Source organism: Ictalurus furcatus, chromosome 12 (genome assembly GCF_023375685.1).
Source record: "Ictalurus furcatus strain D&B chromosome 12, Billie_1.0, whole genome shotgun sequence".
NCBI classification, from domain to species: Eukaryota; Metazoa; Chordata; class Actinopteri; order Siluriformes; family Ictaluridae; genus Ictalurus; species Ictalurus furcatus.
In genome coordinates this window covers 18366579-18380974 of record NC_071266.1, presented here as the reverse complement: position 1 = coordinate 18380974, position 14396 = coordinate 18366579, and the positions used below count along the sequence as shown (strand labels likewise).

Here is a 14396-nt window from a genome sequence, read left to right as displayed (position 1 = left end):
TCTGTTTAAGTCAAAAGTTTGTGTGCTAAAAGTGAATGAAAAATATGCAGAGTGAAATGAATTTTCCAGCAAGGACTGCCTGGGTCTTTTTTCATTCCTTCATCTCAAGTAACTGCTTTGTCCTAGTCAGGTTCTCGATGGAGCATTCACACCTAGGGGCGATTTAGTGTGAATTCACCTACTGGCATGCCTTTGGGAGATTGGCGGAAACCGGAGAACCTGGAAGAAACCCACATGGGTACATGAAGAACATGCACAGAAATGGGATCAAACTGGAGTCTTTGGAGCTGTGAGGTGGCAATTTGATTCATATAAAAGAGATGTTGATCTGAGACATGAACTAAAAGTGTTTTTAAAAAATAGCTGACTTTTGCAAATATGAAACAGAATGCGATTTTAGTCTCTTGACATACATTTCTTACACTTACCATCAGGAGGATCTTTAAGTTTTGTGTATCTGTTTTCATATCATTTGTGAAAATTTCATTTCCAACTAGGAACAGTGGCTTAGAGGTTAACACATTTGCCTCGCACCTCCAGCGTTGGGGGTTTGATTCCCACCTCTGCCCTGTGTGCGTGAAGTTCACATGTTTTCTGGGGGTTTTCTCTGGTTTCCTCCTCCAGTTCAAAGACATGCGTTGTATGCTGATCTCTAAACTGTCTGTAGTGTGTGAATGGTGTGCGATTGTGCCCTGTGATGAATTGGCACCCCATCCAGGGTGTCCCCCACCTCATGCCCCAAGTCTCCTGGGATAGGCTCCAGGCTCCCACGCAACCCTGTGTAGGATAAGCTGTACGCCAAATACATGGATGTGCATTTCCAACTACAGTATACTGTATATAGTCCTGAAAACTGTAGGCTTTCCTGAACTGAAATATGTTTCTCTTTAGATGCATCTTCATCACAAGTAAAGATATAACCCTTCAAAGGCTATGAAAAAGGATGAAATTTAAAGACTTTATTCCGACTCTGGCGCATGAGCATCACAGCCATCTTGACAGCCGTTATCTGGTTACAAACCCAATTAATTAGGCTTACGTCTTTTTTTCACTGCAGCATGTTACTCTCTAAGAACTTGATCAAAGCCTGACATTCGCCATGTGAAGAAATCGCATTTATCTAGTAAAGTTTTAGATATCTTTAGGCAGACTGACTGCATTTACCAGAACGGTTGTAGAATTCAGCCGCAGTGACATCCGACAGGTTTTCTGTCCACAACACATTTAAAGTCCTGAACAGAATATTAGTGTAAGGAGACTGTGAAGTGTATTCACAGTGTGCGACTGCAGGATTATATATTTTATATATTATTATATGTGAGATTTTCTAGATAAACAACCCAGTCTCAGGAGAAATGCGTACAAATTCTTAAGGCAGGAAATGCGATTGGTATTCATTTGTTTGCATACATGGAGTCGAAAGAAAAGGCATGAGGATGAACCCTCATCCTAAATCTAACCTTAAACTTTTCACAAGTTTTCAAATCGTTACGAATTTTAAAGTGTGAGACTATATTTAGAAAATATGTGCTGACGTGTCATATGCCTGTGGCGTGTGTGATGAGTGTGTGTATGGGTGTTTGTGTGTGTGTACATCTATAGAGTGTTACTATGATGACGGAGGGGCGCTTGCTTAGATTTTTGAGGACGAGTTTGTAGTTTTTCTAGTTTTAATGAAGTTCTCTAAAAGTTCTCTCAAAGACTTCACGTTCTACTGAACTTCACCCTCCTCTCCCATCTAAATGGCCCCTCCCCACACCGACAAACTCACAAACACACACACGCACGGCCCAAACACACATTCCAGCATCTTCATTAGCAATTCATGAGCAGTGTCTCATTAGACACTAAGTTTTAGCATGGGCCTCTGAAGTGGATGGCTGGAGCAGTTATTAATATTTCATATGTCTCCCATCGAGGATCTAAAAAACTGAGTTGCCTGTCTCATGCTACAAAGTCACTCAGGCTTTCCTTTTTCTCCTCTTGCTCTCGTCTTTTCCCCTCCGCTTCCTTTTTGTTCAATTTCTCGTTCTCTCGTCTCCATTCTGTCTGCTGAGCTGACCTTAACTCAAACTGACTTAATTGGGCTGTCTTTGTTCCAGAAATGGCGAGCCTTCCATCTCTTTTTCCGCTAAATGTACTACAGACCGGAGAAAAGGTTCGAGAAGGGGATGAGAAATAAGTGGAGGAAATAAATGGAGGTGATGAGAGGAAGAGTGAGAGGGAAAGATGGAAAAACATAGAAAGTGCAATGAGCGCTGTAGGACAAGGGCAAGTCAAAAAACAACAACAACCCCCCCCAAAAGACCCCAAATGAACCTTTAAACATCAGCAGTATAGAACGATGTGTGTGTGTGTGTGTGTGTGTGTGTGTGTGGGTGTGTGTGTATGTGTGGGTGTGTGTTGGGTGGGGGGTATGTCTAGAGTGTATGAGACGGGCAGACAGTGCATTCTGCCCCTGAAATACATTCATGCATGAATAAGTCAATAAAGCCAGTGTCTGAGTGTATTTGAATATATAAGTAAGTTCATAAGGGTTTGAACATGTGTGTGTGTGTGTGTGTGTGTGTGTGTGTGTGTGTGTGAATGAGAGCAGATGAACAGGACCCACTCTGCCACTCTTCCCCGAGTCTATGAGAATGAGACGCCACATTCCCTCTGAATGAGAAACAGACACACAGGGGGAGCGAGGCGCATCCTTTAAACGACCACAATGAATATGGCATAAGCACACTGTGAACTGTGTGTGTGTGTGTCTGTGTCTGTGATGGGGAGGGAAACATTTAAACGGTCCATTGTCTCATTCTTATCCCCTCAAGCCTAATTTATCAGCGAAGACAGATTTGTGCAGTATGTGTGTCAGAAGAATTGAAGCAGTGAAGAACGCCACAGAGGAAGCGCAACAGCACAGGATGGAAGCAATTCTGAGCTGAATACGGCAAAATAAATAAATAAATAAATAAATAAATAAATAAACTTCAGACAGTTTTTATTTTTTTTGCTCTCTCATCTCTCCTCATTTGACTCCTCACTACAGGCCCTGATCAATACCGTCTCTCCTCCTCGTTCCGTCTCTTTCCTTGCGTTTCCCCTTTTTCTCTCTCTCCTTTCAGCGCACGATTACGACAGAGCGGCCGTGGTGTTGAGTTGTGATGCGCCTCATTGCATCTTCTTATGCTGAAATATCATTGTAATTCCTGGTACAGCTCACAAGCTATAATGTATGCACAATGGAACACATAATGTCATTTCCTGATTGTCAGACAGTTTCTCTGTTTTGGCTCTGGGCTGCCACACCCTTTGTGTAATTTCACCTGCGTCTTGCTTTTGTAATCCCAAGAGTGCGTAAAAACTCCTTTGTTTCTCATGTAAGTTGTGACTAGTTTTGTTTATACAGCATTACTAAGCTGGGGCACATATTTTGTTTTCTTTCTAAATTTCCAAGTATGATTTGCTTTGGTGTTTTTACTTTTTAATAGAAAAACATGGTGGTGCAATGGGTGGTGTTCCAGGGTCCCTGGTTCAAATGCTGCCTTCACTATCACAATTACAAGGTGAACACACATTAACGGCATTACAGTGTCGTAGGTACAACTCAGGAACTGGTATTTTGCTTTGAGCCCTGACTTTCTGAGTTGGGTGGGTGGGTGGGTGGGTGGGTGGGGAGGATGGGGGGTCAATAAGAAATGTATCTGAGGGCGGCCCTCAATATGAATGTATCTATAAATTCCTTATTGTCTTTCAGTAAGTCAAAGTAAACCTCTTGTCATTTTTGATGATACAAAAAAAAGCTGTTCATTTTTTGAGGCCAAAACCACTTGGACCCACACCATGTCATAATCAACACCTTTAAACTCGTACACATGAACTTCTGAGGACTTGAAGGCAGCAAAATCTAAGCTTGGGTAACTGTTGGTGTGGGATTTTACATGCCCTCTGTGTGTTTGTGTAGGTTTCCCTGTGTTCTCTGGTTTCCTCCAACCTCCCAAAAGCATATTGGTTGGTGAATTAGTAACTCTAAATTTCCCTTAGTCCGAATGTGTCCCTACCTCATGCCTAGTGTTCCTGAGATAATTAGTGAAAAGTACCTCTGTAGGCAGGAGTTAACTGGGAACAGAAATCAGCCATGGAATTTGCTTTCATGTGTCTCTCTAGATTTGTCCAAAAAACCAAATGAAAGTGCATCTAGTATTACAACTTATACTACATTAGGTCCAACATATATCACATGAATAAAAACATTATAGGCATAAACAACAATGTTTTTGTGAAAATCCATACATTCATCCATCCATCCACCTATTTTCTGTACCGTTTATCCTACACAGGATCATGGGGAGCCTGGCGTCTATCCCAGGGAACTTGGGGCACCAGGTGGGGGTCACCCTGGATGGGGTGCCAACTCATTGCAGGGTACAATCTCACACACACCCATTCACAGACTACAGACAATTTAGAGAGGCCAATCAGCCTACAGCGCATGTCTTTGGACTGGCGGAGGAAGCCGGAGTCCCCGGAGGAAACCTTTGAACAAAAGTTCATTTATTTTTGGAAGCTTTGCTATCAGATGTACTGTGGCCGTGCTGGTAGATTTTTTTGCACTTCTTTCTCCATGCTTACTTTCCATTTTTTCTCTAGCGTTGTCTAGTCTGCATGCATCCACAAACACACAAAGTTGATAATCTGAATTTCGCAGACTGAACTAATCAGAAGTGAGTAACACCATAGAGCCTGCCGGGAAAAGTCCCAAGTTCCTGAAAGTTCCTGTTTCTAGGTAGGAACCATATTTGGGCAGCATTTGCACTTTCTCAGGTTTCATTCGGAAAGGAACTGCCCTTTAAGTGCCTTATGATGGCCAGATTTGAGGGTAGCATGGTATGTTATTCTTCTTTTTGTAGGTAATCCCATAATTCTGTTCCCTCGAACGGAGTTCTATCAAAGTTGTCATAAAACTGTCTATAAAACTGTCCCTCCAATAGAAAATATGTTTACAATTGTAAGTGAATTGCTTGTTTCATAGATATCTAACATTTATTTACTGTTTTGCTCGTGCTCACAGATTGCCAGAAGTCATACAATGATAAAAATAACTATTTAATGTCATTTCCAAAGCTTGAATGTCTTCTCAGCAGCCTAAAGAATTTCCAGCCTAAAAGCTTTTCCCATTTGGAAAATGCCCACATTACTGTACTGCGTCGCCACATACCTTGCAGAGAAGAGAAAACTTTACACATAAATTGGGTTACTCTCAATATGTTTAAACAAGAGGTAAAATGGTAGATATGGGCGTAGTTAAATTACGTGACATACAGAGCAATTGAGTGAAAGTTTGATACGTCGCTATGCCTAAACCAGAATGTTGATATGCAGCATATAAATCAGAGGTGTCCAGTCTTATACGGAAAGGGCCGGTGTGGGTGCAGGTTTTCATTCTAACCAAGCAGAAGCCACACCTAAGTCTATTGAAAGCCAAGATAAACTGATTAAACAGGTGGAATCAGGTGTGCCTCCTGCTTGATTGGAATAAAAATCTGCACCCACACCGGCCCTATGCGTATAAGATTGGACACCCCTGATGTATAAGTTGCTGCAGATGATTGTGTGCGAACATATTTTCTGTGAAGCTAGATTGGCAAATACACACCAAAGCTGTTTCAAATCTATTTTGCTTTTGAGAAATCCATTTTCAGCAGCCGTTCCCACCAAGTTAAGGGTAGGGAAGTTAAGGTCGGTGCGATGGGTCACTTCAGGTTCCTCTGTGTCCTCACTTTGAGCTGTTAATATTGGTATCCATTGTGTCCAGTCCCCATCAGCTGAGCACAATTCAGTGCTGTACATCACTTCGTGGGAAAGAAAATGGAGCTCTCAAAGGCATCCTTGCTTATTTGCTGCATCGCCTTAGCCCTCTTCTTTTACTCCATCAATTTTCACAGCACATCCCCTCTCCTGCTTTCCCCTATGTTTTTCTGTCACACCTCCCCCCAAATCCTACACTGCTTGCTGCCTTCTTTGTAAACTCTTTCAACATCTCTTACCCCTAACCCCCTCTTACACCCCCCCAACACACACACACACACACACACACACACACACACACTTGCTCGCTCTTCTTTTCTCCTCTCCATCTTCCTTTCTTTCTGTCGCTCCCTTTCTCTGCGTACTACGGTCAGGTCTCGTGGGGAAAGGCAGTTGGCAGAAAGCAGGCTTGCTGCCATAGCAACAGGAACCCTCCCTCTCCCACAGGTCTCCTTAGCAACTGGTAGCTTGGCATTGTTGTAATGAGCGGGCCCAATGTGCCAGGCTAACAGAGCACTAGTGAGTGTGTGTGTGTGTGTATGTGTATTTGTGTGCTACATCTTTGTGTGTTATACATGATTATAAAGTACATGAGTACCGAAGACATTCTTTTACTGTTCGCTTGAATACATCTTCCAGCATCCAAAAAAAAAAAACCCCAAATATCCTTGCGTACACAATACGCCTTTGTCCTTTCACATGAACTTGGATTTTATCTTAAACTATGCTATAAAATGCATTAATCTAGCTGTGCTTTAATTAAGAATCATGCGAGTGTGCTTCCTCATCTGTTTGCTCTTGATTAAAGTGATCAACTCTCTCCATGCCCTCGAACTGAAAAGAATCGAAGCGTGACTTAATTAATGATTTACTAATTAATTGTGCATGCTCTGTCTAGGACAGAGGATGACTTTGTGCAAAAATGATAGTCGGTGTCACTGTCTTTTCACTTGCTGTTCGGAAGAGAGGACTGACAAAATGGGTTTAGGACTACAGGATCTATGACTGCGCTCATTTATAAATGACTTACTTCACCGAGATGGCTGATACTGATTATAGATTATAGATTTGGTACATTTTCCAATTTTAAATCAAGTCTTCATTGAAAAAACAAAAAACAAAACTGAGTGTATTATGTAGGAGTGTGTGATCTCTCTAATAAGGCTTCATGACTTTAAACTTGAAAACCATTACAAGAAAATTACCATGATGATTTTATTAACTAGCTAATTTAAGTAATGGTGCTGACAGATACCCATATCCTGAAATCCCACTGATGTGTGCCTGTGGCAAATGGCAGCTAGTTTTTTAGCATTTAACTTAGCCAGCTTACTTACTTCACTAAGCATGTATGAATTAAATTGTTTAACAAATTTCTGATTGTTATGGTGTATTTGACAATTTTAGATGCTGTTAAATAAAGTGCTGAGAAAATGACGAAAGAAATTAAGAAACCAAGACTGAAATCCTTTGTTTCTACCTGTGACAAAAGGATGCTAGTTTATCAGTAAACTAGCTAGCTATGGGGTCATTCCTATGTTCCCAGGGTCCTACGTTCCCCAGTTCAATATGCTGTTAACACACATTAAGTAAACTTTTTCAAACGCATTATGTAGTCAGGACTCATTTTCCCAGGGCCCAATTAGCTTTAAACACCAAAGACACATTTAAATGAATAACAGCATGCATTAGTTTAAAATCTATCCTTCATCCACACTTGAAATTTATGAAAGTTATGAACTTGGAAAATGAACTAGGTTGTACATGCTGAACCCTCATGTGCTGCTCTGAAAATAGCTGTTAGTCTACATTCATACATTTATACAGTTCAACTCCACGCATGAACAATAGTGAAATGTATACATTAAACTGATGAAATGCCATACTGTAGCCTATAAAACAGTAAACGGTCATAAAAGGAACAAAATTTGAAGTATGAACATGTCCCAGCTCTCACTTATGCTGAAGCCTAAAGCCGGGTTCACACTGTAGGATTTTGGCCACGATTTGGTCGTCTGAGATAAATTTTGAGAATCCGAAAAGATTCTTATAATCCTAGGCCAAAATCTGTAGTCTTTGATCGCTAGTTCGACATGTTCCCCGACAGCCGATTAATGGCCTTTGCGCTAAAATTTTACCTCCGATTAAATTCTGGCAATGCCAGAAGATATGAGGCACAGTCCTGTAGTGTGGCTTCTTCTACTCCGTACGAGTCTTCTTGCGTGTGTCCATTTTTTCGCGTCTTGAATGTCGTGCCGTCTGACATTAACGACAGCTGAGATCCTACAGTGTGACCTGGCTTACAGTGGGGATCATGTTCGTACAGTCTGACAAACAACAGTCGCAAAGGACTATTAAAAATCGCACAGTGTGCACCCGGCTTTAATCCAGCTTTAAATCACCATGTGTTCATTATGTGCCATATAAATATGCGGAACATAAGACCCTGGGAACAAAGATACGTTCCCCTAGCTACTGTATAACTTAGCAGCACATGTGGCTGAATCCAAACAGCAAATTTATGCCTATTTATAGATCCTGCCTTTTTAATGAAGGTAAAGGAGTAGAAATATAGACCATTTTAAGCAGCTTCCTGGCTTTAAACATAGTAAGCATCTTATTATTCAACAGAATTTTTATGTTTATCATGGCTTCAAGTGTCATTTCTAGGTGTACCTTAAGAGTGAATAGACATGGGCTGTTTCATAACAATATAATAACATTTAATTACAGCATTGCACATAAATGATTTAGTTTTTTTCTTCAGTAGGAGTAAGTGAGCATTAGAAAAAGAGATGTAGTGTAGAAGAATAGTTTGAGGTTGTAAGCGTATTAACTGTGGCATCATTGTGAGCCACTTTGTCACGGGAAACCTGGCTGGACACATGCTCTGTTGTGCCAGCCATTGGAATGGGAAAGTTTGGCTAACCGTGCCCTCCTAGGCTATTTTGGTATGCAGGGTGGATTTTCTGATCCCCTGCTCTGCACTCAGATGCTCTTTAATCTGTTCAGTCTATTTTCAAACGCTCTCCTTCCTCCCCTACCCCACTCTGTCCATCTCTAGCCTACTTGTTCCTTCCGACTGTCACTGTTCAAGGGGGAAAGGACTAGATTGGCCTGTACAGTAAGTCCAACTGAGATTGGTCAAGGAACTAACATCCAGGGGCCAGATGTACCAGCTGAAGTTCGATTATAAGTCAGGGTGTAATGTCAGTCCTAAACCATGTGCTGAGCGTAGTTAGTTTTAAAACAATCGGAAACATGATCGGACATAAACAGCGGTTAATATGCTGTCTTTGTTTGGTGTAATATATTTACTTAAGTTAGTTATGTTTTAACCTGAGATAAAGAAGCATACCCAAAAAGGATTGTGCTTCACAATAACATGATGACTCAATGTATTCATCTCTTGGATTTGTATTTTATACTGGTATGTGCTTGTTCTGTTCTGATGTTTGTGCTCTAGTGCAATACGTTAAACAAAGTAAAAAACCTTAGCAAAGATAAATAACTACCACTTGCAAACTTAATCTACACTGAATGACAGTATAATATTACATTTACGAATATATATATATATATATATATATATATATATATATATATATATATATATATAAATATATGGTACATGTATGCCATACCTGTACCTTGCCAATATCTCAATTGGATGACATTTTACACTACTACAGGAAAGACCTCGCGACACTGACCAATATAAAAATAGCCCTAGTCTTATAAGCTTTAATAGTCTTATACGGCAAAGTATCCATATCCAGGAATCATTTACCACGACTATCGCCATGAAGAAATCCCCCTAACAAAACACAAAGAAAACATAATGGATTTATATGTGTAAAGTCTTGTTTTTCTCCATGCATGGTAGCATTATTTACATCGATCTGAAGCACGGAGTAATTTTATTTACAGCAGGCATCAGTATAAGTTTTAAATAATAACTCAGGGCTATGTTGAAACTACAGTCATTTGGTGCGACCGGTAATTTGGTAGTTCAAAAACTCAAACATAGTGGCCATTTACATTCAAACTAGGGTACGATAGAGCTACCCTTTCTCTCTCATACTCTGGACAGTGACGGACATCTCTGTGAAGAGGACCATCTGTGTTCTGAGTGTTAGCTGTGTCTTTTGTGTTTCCAAGGTTGTGATAGCAATTGTGAGTAATTTTCAGCAATTAGTATCTCTGTAATAATAGTTATTATAATAGTAGGTAGGCTAAATACAAATATATTTAGGCCACTGCTAAAAACTCCTACCATTAAACTCATCTAATTTATACAGATCAGTCAAGAACAGGAATCTGAGCTTGTGCCCATTGTAGCCTCAGTTTCCTGTCTTCTGCTATTGAAGTCCATCCACCACAAGCTTTGACATATTATGTTTTTTTCTTCACTCCACAATTGTAAAGAGTGATTATTTGAATTACAGTAGCTTTTCTGTCAGGGCTAACCAGTCTGGCCATTCTCCTCTGACCTCTCTTATAAGCAAGGCATATCCCCTCTGAGCTACTGATCACTGGATGTTTTTTTTGTTTTTTTGCACCACTCTGTGTAAACTCTAAAAACTGTTGTGTGTGAAAATCCCAAGAGATCAGAGGTTTCTGAAATTCTCAAACCAGCCCATCTGACACCAACAACCATGCCACAGTCAGAGTCACTGGGATCACATTTTTCCCCCCATTGTGATGTTTGAAGTGTAAATGTAGTGAAATTCTTGACCTGTATCTGCATGATTTTTGGCACTTAGCCGCTGCCACATGATATGCAGGTGTACAGGTATTCCTAAAAAAATGGCCAGAGAGTATAAGGTATATGCAAAAAAATTATCTAACATATTTATAATATCATTAAGATCTATTTAACCATTGAATGAATTCTTTTTGCATCCTCTCTCTCAAGACATTGCCCATTAATCCGAATGGCTGTGAGTTCATTTCCCCCTCAAACAAATGAGTGTTGCCCATTCACAGGAAGTGTATCTTTAGCGTTTGCTAATTTCCATCGATTGCCTCCAGACAGGCTTAGCAGATGAGCCCTCTTTCCCACACAGAGCACTCATTTTAACTCTCCCTGCCTGTAATATGCTGCTTTGTGTCTGTCTCTGTCTCTCAACCCCCCCCCCCCCCCCCTTTGCTTTCCCTTCATAATGCCTATCTTTTACCATACTTGTGCTTATCCAAAATATGTCTGGCAGAGAGAGACCCATTGACAAGTCTATACATAATGACTGATGGCTATGTGCGAAGGATTAATACATAATGATTGAAGGTTGGAAACGTTTCAGCCTTGCTAGCTGCTTAGAACACTTCAGCAATGCCCACTTGAAAAGAACGTTGTGCACAGTATCAAATGGAGCAGTGCACAAATTGTAAAATAGAGGATTGCCTTTAATGCTCCAAGGAGAGTGTTCTGCAAATGAGCACAATGCTTTTCCTGAGTCCTTTATAGGAATTCAAAAACAATCCATCCACACATATGAACGTATCCACAATACACAGAATCATCAATAAAAATCACTCTTTAAAAATGCTGAAAATGACAAATGGTGTCCACTTTGTCTAAACTATAATCGATCATTACTGTCCCTTCTTTTCTGTAACAAAGCTGAAGTTTGTGAAGTTTTCCTAGTCTTGGCTATAATCTGGAAAACCAGTGGTCTCACATCATAGATATATTTGATCAAACTGTCATCGTTAAGTCTATATCAGTGGGTATAATGTAGAATAAATGTCAAAGATGTCTCTTGCAATGTGTTGATGTTGCAGCAGCTTGATCTAATGGACTACAGCTCAGATAACCTGTTTATAGAATCAAATCGACATGGTTTCGTTTACTTTGTTGCAATTTCAGACAGAAACAACTACTACATTCCTAAAAGGGCAGTTTTGAGGAAAGTGTTATCTGCCCTCTTTTGCATACATGAACTCACAGACACCCACGATTGGTTAGTGCCACGTTGATTGACAGGGGAGAGAGAGTATGCCACCCAGAGAACATAGCCAATTTTGCTTCCTTGGATCCTGGCTATGGATGGCTGTGACATTGTCAGGGTTCAAACCATTATCTCCAGTAGATACGGCAAACATTTTTCTGTTGTGCCACTTGGGAGCCCTACTCCAGAATTTTTAGGGTCTTAGTATTGTTATCATGAATAGTTTCTGTAAACCTGAGCCATGCATGAAGCCAAAACAACACTTGGTTTATTGTTAGGCACATGATTAGCATTCATACCACTCCATGGGAAATTGAACAAATCCAACCACATTGAACTTGTTTGTGAAATTTTCACAAGATCAGGTTTACCAATGGCTAAGCAATGCTTTAAGGCAGTGGTCACCAACCCTGTTCCTAGAGATCTACCTTCCTGAAGATTTTACCTCCAACCAAAATTGTGCCCACCTGACCATCTAATCATTGCCTTAAGAAGTTCTTGATGGACTAAAACAGGTGTGTTAGATTTTGGTTGTAGATGAAATATGCAGGACGGTAGATTTCAAGGAAGAGGTTTGGTGACCACTGCTTTAAGGTAATCACTTAATTATCTTCCTTTTGGTTTGAAGGTTAGTGGGAGAAGCTATACAAATGCAAGGCCATGTAAAAGTGAACAAAACCTCCTACATGACACATAAGGGTGTAGAACATATGTAATAGTTGCCAGACAGTTTGTAGTGTCTGTTTCAAACTGTTGAAAGCCATAGCCATTTATAGTGCTTAAAATCCCTATTTGAAAGTTCTGTTTTGAATTTTTCAGTAATATTTCTGCCCTGAATATTTTGACCATCATCACGCTCAGCTTACTGCCCTCCTGGCCAAAATGTGATCCCTCCAATCTCTGGTGCTTTACAGCAGCTCCTGGGTTGACACCCAGGTGACGAACAGCCAGATTTATCCAGGATTATTGCCAGACTTTCTGGGATTACCCTGACTGGAGAGGGATTGTGTGTGATTGCTAGATTGCTGTGTGTATCTGTGTGAGTGTGGTCATACAACTGTGTATGGGCGTGGATTCCTATGGATGAATTGATGAATCTGAGTGTCTGATGAGTGTGTACACAAGTACATATGAGTGTGATGGGAAGGGCTAGTCAGTCTGCTGACTCACATAAACCCACAAGGTGTCTAGGTCATACATGGAGCCACGGGCGTGCTGTTTGCAGAACGTTACCACAAGCCACACTGTGGTTGAGCAAATCAGACTTAACAAGAGGATCTGCATTCTTTGAGGGATCACTGTTCTTTGGCATTAGCGGGTAGAGCTCAGGGTCAAGCTATGCGATTATTTCTAGCTTGTTAGGTTCAAGTTTCAGACCTATGTAATATGTCAAGGTTTTGAACAACCTGAATGACAAGTCAAGGTTCTGTACAAGCTTATTTGTGCACCCGGAGCTTTTGGTAGTTTGATGCTGAAGTGTGTTCTGAGCTACGGTTGGCTAGTGGTAGACACCAAGCAAGCCATGAAGCTTATACTTGGCTTGCTAATCATCAGTCCTTAGGGACAACTCCTGTGGCAGTGTGACTGAATGATTGAAGCTCCCTTGTGAGTTGGTGTGAGTCACCTGACAGTCACAGATGAAACCTAGAACATCAAACTGCATGTGCTTCTTTTTTGTCCTAATCCACCTCTTTCACTTCATACTTTTATCCATAACCCACCTCATACACTTCCTGCCTTTCTCCCCAGCATTTAACGCCGTAGTCATGGTTACCCCTCTGCAACTAACGTCAGCCATGGCATAGCTGTCAGAGGGCTGCTTTCTGATCGCCTGACATGGGGCATTTTTTCGACGCTGTCACACCATTTGGCTTTGATTAAGTCAGCCCCTTGCCTGCCGTGGCTGCACAACATTGGACTATTACACCAGCATGGGGGCTCGTGTCATTTGGCTGAGTTGCTGGTTGAGAATAGGAGCTCCTTGGAGGGGGGCCAGAGAACATAAATACCCCTCACTTATCCAATTTCTCACTGCTTTGAAAGGGAGCAGAGTCAAAGTGGCACGGTTTTTCGCCTGATAGCGTAGGCTGGAGAATCAGCCCTTCAGAAATCCCAGGAGAGAGAGAAAGAGAGAGAGAGAGAGAGAGAGAGAGAGAGAGGCAGGGGGCTTTTTGAGATCAGCCAACACTGGAGCTCATCTCCAGTTCAGCTCTCTATCGCACCAAGATAATTGGCTCACCTGGGTGCCCAATATACATTCATTAATATGAGCCATGATATCTCTCAGAATCACTATGAAAAAACAAGATGCCTCTCTTTACAAAGAAAACAGCAGACAGATAGATTATATGTGATCTGATAGAGGTACTTGATGAACGTTTATTCAGTGAACATAAGTGATGGATGCCAACGTGTGTTGTGTTTGAATTTCTGTCTGATAGTTTTGTTTTCCTGTTTGAGTACAGGTGAAGCACAAGTATGTCAGTAATTTTGGGTGTGTGAAAAGTATGGTTATGTGATAAACAGATGGAGGATATGGAGAAAAGGGATGAATAAGTGTGAAAGTGAGATGATGGTGTGAACCACTAAATACTGTAACGGATTTCTTGACGCTTAGGGTGGTATTTGTCTCATTTGCTCAACTAAAAT

The 14396-nt window shown here is 40.9% G+C and overlaps 1 protein-coding gene across 1 annotated transcript in view; it reads left to right on the top strand.

Annotated features, from left to right (window-relative positions):
• foxo6b (forkhead box O6 b) overlaps positions 1–14396 on the top strand; it is a 36240-nt gene that overhangs the window by 14855 nt on the left and 6989 nt on the right. The window lies entirely within an intron of this gene.